General features: G+C 32.3%; 1 pseudogene; it reads left to right on the plus strand.

Annotated features, from left to right (window-relative positions):
* The first annotated feature begins 6,034 nt into the window (after positions 1-6,034).
* LOC114404190 lies at positions 6,035-7,744 on the plus strand (annotated as a pseudogene).
* The last annotated feature ends 1,801 nt before the right edge of the window (positions 7,745-9,545 follow it).

The following is a 9,545-nucleotide window of genomic DNA, read 5'->3' on the forward strand; positions in this document are numbered from 1 at the left end:
ATTATAAAGTACTTTTCCTCTTCTTCAAAATATCTCAACACTAGGACTACATTTAGTTTAGAAGAAAGAAATAAAGTAGAGATAATTTAAAAAATAAGAAATAAATTAACAATGAAATGATATGTTTTATGTTTAATTTAAGAGAAATAAGTGAGATTATAAAATAGAAATAATATTGTGAAGTTATTTAGTATAAATGAGATAAGGAGGAGATAATTAAATAAAGACATCAAAAAATCAATTTTTTTTGTCTTAATATAATAGGATAACCAAAGAAAATCATTTATCCCTTAAGAAGTAAGTAATAATACATTTTAAAATACATGAGATTAACGTGGATTTTCAAAGTAGTATTTTGTTGATTCTTTCCTTATTTTTTTTTACTTAATTATACTTTTGATCCCCTTATTATATTTAAACATTCAATTTGGTCTTCCAAGACACAATTGTAATCTTTTCATCAGATCCTCACTAACAGTGTTTGCAGTGTCAGGTGACATGGCTTGGGAGGTTAGATATGTGATCGTTGGCAACGCAATTAACTTCATCTTTCCCTTTTTATACCCAAACACGAAATAGGGCTTTCCCCATTCCCAATTCTTCTTCTTCACGCCTTGTTCTTACTTGGAAATGTCGTGGTTTGAAGGTCTTCATCTGGTGACATTAAGGAAATCGTTCGGTGGTCGTGGTGTGAGCGGCGACGGTGCGAACAACAGTGGTGTCATGATAGAGCTCCACTGTCGCCTGTTTGCAATTGAAAGCAGTTGGTGGTTGTGCAAACAACGTTCACAACAGCCTCGGGAGAAGATTTGGGGTTGTCCTAACTACAGGGTGAGGTTTTATTGAAAGTGTTGTGTTGATCCCTATTTTTTTATGGCCATGGTTGATTTGTATTTGTGTTTTTGTTTGAGAAACAACGTGGGAGTGCGAGTGGCTGCAACTTCTTTCAATGGTGTCCAAATGACATTAATGACAAAGATCTTGTTATTGCCAGACAGAGGAGGAAGATTAACAACCTTGAAAGTTCATTGAAGGCAAAGGAAAAATGGCTGAAAATTTTCATTGTAATTTGTTGTGTTCTGTTAGTCATGATTGTTATACTCATTTGACTAAACATGGTTGTCAAAGGAGTTATCCATGGAAGGATTATGTATCTGTAATAGAGTTCCTTTTTACATTGTAATTTGTTTGGTTATGTTAGGTTGAAAATCATTTTTTACACATTCTGGTATCAATGAGATCACTTATTAATGTATTTGATTACACATTGTGATCCAATTTGGCAAACTACGTCATAATTTGAGTGAATCCACAAAGTAACATTGAATAAAAATACCAATAACACAACAAGCATCACAAAGCCATAATCAAATGTATTGAAACTTGTCAAAATACATTCCAAATGTATTTCAAAATACATACCAACTTGCCAAATACATTCCAAATGTATTCCCAGAAAAGTATAAATGTACTTAAACTGAACATAAAGATACTAATTAGTTTTCATTTAGACACTGTAATCCAAAAAATAATTCTCATATCAATATTCAGTTTCATGGTTTCCACTGAGGTCTTCTTATTTGCAACTTTTGCCTCCTGGAGGAGGCCTTCTTTGGGGCAACTTTTCCACTGTGGCTTGTTTGTGGTGTTTTGGTGGGTTGTAGGGATTGATTAGTTTGGGTACTTTGAGGAGTTTGGATCTGTTGTGGAGGTTGAGTAGTTAGGGTTTGTTGAGGGGTTTGGGTTTGTTGTGGAGGTTGAGTAGTTTGGTTCTGCTGTGTGGGTTAGTTTGGGTTGCAGCCTTGCAGGGGCATTCTTGCATGTAGCTTTGTTTTGACCATATCGGTGACACCTACTACATTTTTTTGTCTCACCCCTCCTGGTTACCATGTCACTATCATTTTTCTTTTCCCTTGCTTCCAAATTACATTTTTTCTTCGGTCTTCCTGGCATTTTTTTCTTTGGTGGTGGGAGGACATCAGGCCAACATGTCCTTTCCCTTACATTTTCCCCGCCAACTGGATGAATTATTGGTGCATAAACTTGGAGGGATGTAGTCAGCTGGTTCATTGTTTCTGAACTTCATGGTAGCTATGACGTGGAAATACAAGATTTTAGTCAACAACCATTTTCTGCAATTGGATTCATTTGTATGCATATTAACTGAGAATTTGTCACCATTGTTGCAAATATGTATGACTTCAAACAATTCATCTCCAACAAAACTATATTGAACAACACATAATTATGTTAATGATAGTAACATAATTATCTTAGGCAGAGGACACGAATTAATACAGAATTATTACCTTGGAACCCACATATTACTATATGTAGATTCTTTCTGCAACCTCTTATTTATCTTAGGTAGAACAAATCCTTCAAATAGAGCTATTTTTTCTCTGTTTGTAGCCTACCTATTTAGCAAATACAATCTTATGTCTTTGAGCATTGTATAGATATGCTTTGCCCTAGCATCAACAATGACACTATCGAATGCTTCACTCATATTATTTAGAAGCATATTAGGCTTATTGTTACTAGTAAACCTGGATTTACTCCAAAACTTGCCCCAAAATGTAGAATTAGTACAAAATTTAACTAGTTCAGTAAATATTAACAAATTTACCTTGGTGGTTCCTGCATCAAATACTTATATCCATCAACATTTAGGGCTTTTATATCTCTCATCAACCTTTCCCGTTTTTGTGGATATGTTGCCTTTGCTGCTCTCCACATTAGATCTTTTAATTTTTTGTTGTTCTCATCAACATTCAGGGCTTCCATTTACATTTACCATCAACCCTTAAGCATATTGCCCTCCTTCTTTTTTTGTCATTTTTCTTCATCTTCATGTTTCTTCCTGAGCTGACTACATATGTAACAGCAACATCTTTCACTTGTTATTTGTCAAGAAAATAAGTTCCAGGCTCCCATTTGTAATCTGCCATTTTTGTAGGCTGTACAAAGGTGGGATACTTCATTTTTGGCTCCATTTCTTCATCACTCTCAATGTCAGTAGCAACATCCTCAAAATCATATTCAGAATCAGACAAGTCTCTAGCATATCCACCTTTTGCAATATTTAATGCCCCAAACAAATCATCATCTGATGTAGACACATCTGCTTCAAAAGTAGGTGCTGGCAGACTACTTCTCCCTATTGGTCTTCCTCTCTTCCTTTTCTTTTTTTCAGTAGCACCTACATGTTCACAGGCACAGATCCATCATCACCAACCACAAATCCATGTCCACCAGCCACAGATCCTTCATCACCATATCTTCCTCTTCAGAGTCATAAAAAATAACATTTCTGGCAATGTCATCACTCTCAGTGTCATTGTCCCTCTGGTTTTCTACTAAAATTTTCTTACCTTTGTCTTTATTGACATTAATTGAACCACAATTTCCACTATGATCTACTGGCCCGATGTTAGAATCTAACCAAAAGTTATCAGTAAATAAAGTTATAAAGTTACAAATAAAATAATAAACTAACCAAGTGTGCATAGTGTTGGTATTGACCTGGGCCATTGTCATCAACTTGGATACTATCATCAACAACTGCTCCATTTTCTGCTACTGGGCCATTGTTTTGTTGTCCTAGGCTATTGTCTGCTACTGGCCCAATGTTATTCTCTGCAAAATTACACAAATCTTAGCGATAAACATATCCATATTTAAATTAAATCACTCCTACATAGTCTTAATTTTTACCTGATCAGCTGGAACACAATCTATACATTCAATGGCCTCTCCTACATAAATTGGATGCAACACATACAAATGGACATTTCCATGTTGGTTTGCTATGTTAATCGTCTGCATTGCCCCATTGTCATCTGTCAAAGGCTCAGTCCAGCCTCCACCATGTCAACAATACTCAAAAACCACATTTCCCGAACTTCATAATTCAAATCCTTCAATATTCCAATCAATTCAAAATAGCTCCACCCGGTCACAATTCTATGTCGACTCCAACCCATCATATGTTAGGTTTTGTCTATTAGTAAAAGTCCCCCTATAGTGAACCACTACATCAAAGTAACCATCCATAAAAAATGTAACAACTACATAAAGCACTAACTGTGTCACCAAAAGTCTTACTAATATTACCCATTAATAATAACACATTAACAACATTTTACCAACCATATCTGACAACCAACAAATGCTAAATACAACATAATCAATTTTTTAAAAAAAAATTAAACAAACCCCAGTAATTCAACAGTGTTTTCAAAAACTGTTACTCGACCAAAAATGTTCACTTTGACCAAAAAAATGTCAAGGAATCACTAACATGCAAAGTGGACACAACAAATATAATATTCACATGGTCCCCATAAAAGGGGCACATTGACAAAAAAACTAATACAATCTGTACCCATCAATGTATCACTGCACACTATTAAAGTAAACATGAAAATCTAATAACACGTAGCATACCAAATAGAAAATAAACTAACCTTCTAATGTGCTTGAAACCCTACCAGCAACGAACCCTAACTGCCATGAACCCTAGCCACCATGAACCCAAAACACTTGAACCCTAATCACCTCCAACCCAAATTGCCATAGCCATATGTTTCCTCAGAGTTTCAATTTTCCAACAAAACCTCTCCAATTCATGTAGCCAAAAATGATATCGTCCTGTTTAAAAAAATTATTCATATTAATATTAATTTTTATTATACACATCATTTATTAATTTTGTAAATTAATGTTTTCAACGACATGTTGGCAACCTTATTGAATATTTAATTTAATTAATTGAGGGTACAATTGCGTGCTTTAAATTAATTGAGGGACCTTATTGAATATTTAATATAATTACGGAACTAAAATTACAATTAATCTTTTTTTTTCAATTGTTAGGAATAAAAAAGTATAAATTCGAGCGGAAGATATTGAAAAAATGACATTAAATTTGTTTTTAAGAAAGTATGTTGGATTAGTTTGTACGTGCAATACTTAACTTTATATTTTATGATGTTTATCTAAAATGTTCCAGTTGCATGCACTCAAACCATATTGAACGTGACCATAAGTAAACTATTATTGAATTCATGCATGAGACTTTAGCTCGTAAGCTATGAAGTCCATTTATTAATAGTTTGTGTACAAGAAACCAATTCATGCTAAGGTTCAAAATATATTCCACGTTACTTTCCACCTTGCACATTTTCCAACTTAAAAAGAAAAAAAAAGGGAATTCAGAAAATAAATGGAATTATATACAAAACCCACCATGCTTAATGTTCATAATAATGCCAATCAATGCTATATCTTAGCCCAGTTCAATAGCTAGTGCAGACAGCTACACAGAATGTTAACCTATATATAATAATATGGTACAATAAATTGAATAGAGTATGATCCACGGCTTAAGTTAATTATAAAAAGGAAGCATGTGAGAAGCTGCAACCCCAAGAGTAGCTCCAGCTTAATTCTTCATCAAAGTGAGAGTAACCAAAATGGGGAAATCAAAGAGAGACGTGGGTTTGGCGGAAGGATCCGGCGATCCTTGTGCTACTTAATTTGCTCTTCTTTTATATTCTCAATTGCATTCTCTTTTGCCAGCCAATAACAATCCCAACATTAAGATAAATTAATTAATAAATTAAAGAAAAAAGGATAATATATTAATAATATAAATTTTTTACATTGGTTTGAATCACAACTCATTATATAAGATAAATTTATCAATTTTTAAAATAATTATTTTAAAAATAATCAAATAATAATTTATAATTGAATGATAATACAAAGACTGTCAATGCATAAATATTAAACTCTTAAATTAATTAACATTTTTTAAAATTCTTAAATTAAGACACCAGTATTTAGTATTATATTTTGATTTCTTGTTAAAGATTTCAGTTGACTACTATTACTCCCATAAATCTCAATCAACACAAAATGGGTGGTTGGTTTTTGAAGGCTATAAAGGCCTTCTTCACTAGTTGTCATACCCATATATCACCTAAACAAACATTATAGTGCTTTGCATTTGGGTTTCTTTACCTCCTTAATGGCACTCTCTTTGACATCTAATGGGTCAATGAGTACCAAAAATTGTGGTTGAAGAGGAAGATGGCTCACAAAGTACTAATGGGCTCAGCAATGATTCAGCTTCAGCCATAACCCATTCTCCTCCTCTATGTAGCAATAGCAATGAGTAATGTTCATAATAAGAGCACACATTACCAACTAAGAAGCAGAATCTCTGATTAACTTCAAAGCCAATGAGTACAACACCCTCATACAAGTAGTGAATCTTCTTAGCGTTCAGAAGAGTTGCTGTTCCCCAAAGAGAGTAATTTGCATGAAGGTTATAACCATGGAACCATGCTATTAGTCCAAAAAGCACCACAGATATGCGCCTAGTGCAAAATTTCAGTTGCTTTGAAACTTCCGCTGGCTATAGTTCCATATTCAATGGTGCAAAAGAGAAGCAACATGGTGAAAGTTCATCATCTGGGTGGCTATACTCTGAACCAAATGTCCCTAGCGATAGCCTGCTTGAGTCAGCAGCACAAGAGTTGGTCTTGACAAAACGCTCTTCTATGGTATTTTATTGTTTCCTAATCAATACTTTTTTAGAATAAGTTCATAAGAACTTTATGAAATTATAATGGAAGATATTGAGGTCAGATTTGTGTTTATAGGGAGAGAATATGCAAGCTACCAATGCCAAGAAGCCATGCACAAGTGCGAGTAAAGCAGCAAAACCAAAGTTAAACCCATTCAAGGATCCTCAAAGTGTTGCTGCCAAGGTTTGCTTCAAACCTAAGTTAAATTGTATTTGATACATATGTACTAAGTTTTGTTTGCAAATTAAGAAAACTTAAAAATATGAGATTCAATGCTGATAGAATGTTTGTATGAATATATCACAGAATAGAAGAGAGAGAATAAGTGAGCGGCTTAAGATACTACAAGAACTGGTCCCCAACGGTTCCAAGGTAGGTTTTTTTAAACTAGATAGCAGAAAAAGTTGCTTTCTTTTGTACTTTCCTACATATGTTGCAGAGTTGAATTTCAACTCAACCAAACTCTATGAAATTTTACTAACTAGAATTATGATTTGGTTGATGAATTTTGCAGGTTGATTTGGTCACAATGTTGGAGAAAGCAATTAGTTATGTGAAGTTTCTTCAGTTGCAAGTGAAGGTGTGGAACTTGCAAACAGTGCACTACTTTTCTTCTTCTTTTGATAAGCAGTTTCTTAACTTGGTCCTATTTACAATTCTTTTGCATACTCAAATCTTCAGTTTCTTCAAACTAAAGCACATGGCTTAATTTGAATTGGAATCTCACATGTGGCATCTTTGTTCTCTACTGTTCATTGTGAAGGTGTTGGCAGCTGATGAATTTTGGCCAGTCCAAGGTGGAAAAGCCCCAGACATTTCTCAAGTGAGACAAGCCATCGATGCTATTCTTTCATCTCAAAGATGAATTGCATAAAGATCATGGATCCAAGAAATAAGTGTCATCATAATTCATAATTCAAACACAACTTTGCTGAACAAGAAAAACTTTGTTCTGGAAGTTGGTCGTTCTGAAGGGCATTTTAGTATTTCGGAATGCTTGAACTTTTATAAATTGTTAATACTAAGTCAAGATCTAACAGAAAATTTGAGCATCTTGTGTTAGCGTTTGTGTATATGCTGGGGCTGGAAATTAAACCTCGCCCGTCCCAGGATTTATTCACAAAATATCTAAGTGTCTACGTTCTGTACCGTTCTCTGTACTAGTGGCGATGGAAATAGGGCAAATAATAAATTAAAAATATAAATCATAGTCTTATTGACTTTTCTCTCATTGAATGTCATCAGAATGAGCTGCTACCATTTAATTTGGTATTACTTATGGTAGATGAAACATCTTGGAGGTTGGGGTATTTCTTATCATATTATATCATGTTATATAATATAATATATATATATATATAAAATGAGAATGAAAAATGATTTTGAAGTAACTTGATCCCTTTTCATATTTACTTCAAAGTTATTTTTTATTTTTATTATTAATTTTTTAAAAATTTAATGATTGTAGTCATTAAGAATCTTATTTGTTATATTCTAAAAAAATGATGATGTATAAGTTGACTCCCCTCATGTGTCAGTTACTGTTCACACGGAAAACGGATAGCCCAAGTGCAGCAAATGATTATTGAGAGCATAAGTAATAAACCCACATGAATGTTTTTCTATTCCAACTTCCCAAAGCCTCCGGTATCACAGCCGAACGAAGAGTTTTCTTCCCCAGCATAAATGGTTTATGGATGAGTTCTATTGGGGTAGTCGATTGGTTTATTACGAAATTAAGGATAAATAATAATAATAATAATAATAATAATAATAATAATAAAAATATAGATGATAAATTTAGATGTTACTTTAAAAATTAATGCTATGCTTGGTACAAACATCCCAAAAAAATGGGAGAAAGGAGGAAATGAGAGGAAAGAAATGATTCTAAAAATATAAATAAATTGAGTTATATCTGAATTATCTGGGATCCAAGTAATTGAGTGTTCTATCAAATTTTTGTTAGTTTAATTAAAATAAATAATTTTAAATTTATGAATAAACTTGATTACTTAAATGAGGAAAGTTCAAATTTTAAAGTTGCATATATACATGCATAAAGTTCACTATTTATATGAAAACACTTTATTTACTAAATTATGAAAATAATATAATGTAACATTCAATTTTGGATTTTTGAATTTCATATTTTTCCATAAATCAAATTTCCGACTTAGTCAAAATTTATATTAAATCTAATATGATCATACAAAAACAACAACTAAAATTATCATAATAAGTAGCTACGCCCATTAAAAAATTGTATAATTAAACAAAAGATACTAACTTATAGAAAAGAGATTTAGTTTTTAAAATATATGATAACAATTTAACTGATAAGAATTTTTTTTATTTAGATATCATGTTTAAAGGTTTAAAAAAAATAATTGACCCTTCAATTTTTATTCAAAGCAAAATTTAATTTTAACATGACAATAGTTATTTGTTCAAACAATGAAATAATATTTTTTTTATTAAAATCGTTTAGAAAAATATAGAAAGGTCTTGAAAACTATTGAAAATGATGGTGGTATATTTTTTGAAAATGGTATAATCTTCATTAGTAAAAGAAACATCAAGAAGAGAGAAACAAAATATGAAATCTAATAAGAAATGCAAAGAGAATTGATTGTAACAATAAAAGAATGAGGAATTAAAACACTAGAATTTGACTTATTTAATTTTAAGCTTAATATCACTTTTGTCTATTTATATTGTACAATTAGTTTATTAACTTAAATTTTTTGAAATAGTAGTTTAAGATAGTGGTGACTAAAGCCGCCACTATGTGTTTTTTTCCAGGCAAAAAACTCAAAACACCACATCCTTCTCCCCCAACATGAAATCAAACAATCAAGCAATAAGATGTACAAAGTATAGTCTAAATTACTTTTTATGAACTAAGAAGTTTTCAGAGAATAAAGATGACTGACAAACAGAAAATAA

This window comes from Glycine soja, unplaced genomic scaffold (assembly GCF_004193775.1).
Source record: "Glycine soja cultivar W05 unplaced genomic scaffold, ASM419377v2 tig00005869_1_pilon, whole genome shotgun sequence".
NCBI lineage: Eukaryota > Viridiplantae > Streptophyta > Magnoliopsida > Fabales > Fabaceae > Glycine > Glycine soja.